This window comes from Macrotis lagotis, chromosome 3, assembly GCF_037893015.1.
Source record: "Macrotis lagotis isolate mMagLag1 chromosome 3, bilby.v1.9.chrom.fasta, whole genome shotgun sequence".
In the NCBI taxonomy this organism is placed as follows: Eukaryota; Metazoa; Chordata; class Mammalia; order Peramelemorphia; family Peramelidae; genus Macrotis; species Macrotis lagotis.
In genome coordinates this window covers 214,293,342-214,293,569 of record NC_133660.1, presented here as the reverse complement: position 1 = coordinate 214,293,569, position 228 = coordinate 214,293,342, and the positions used below count along the sequence as shown (strand labels likewise).

Sequence of the window (228 nt, the reverse complement as noted above, 5' to 3'; positions counted from 1 at the left end):
CCCCAACCAGAAATGAAGTCCTAATTTCCACTGGGATCAAGATGGTCAGAAAATCAGGTCATGATTTGGGATGGTAGGAAGTTCAGTTATCATCACTGTTAATGGTAGATGAGAATATCATCTATGGAGCATAAAGGTTTAGAAAACATTTTATATACATACTCTCATTTTTACCACCTGTACTCTTTTGGGGGAAAGATGAAAGGGAGAGAGAATGGGACAAAGGGG

At 39.0% G+C, this 228-nt stretch overlaps 1 protein-coding gene across 1 annotated transcript in view; it reads left to right on the top strand.

Moving 5' to 3' along the window:
- Window positions 1–228, top strand: part of PPP2R2C (protein phosphatase 2 regulatory subunit Bgamma) — a 388,395-nt gene that overhangs the window by 43,215 nt on the left and 344,952 nt on the right. The window lies entirely within an intron of this gene.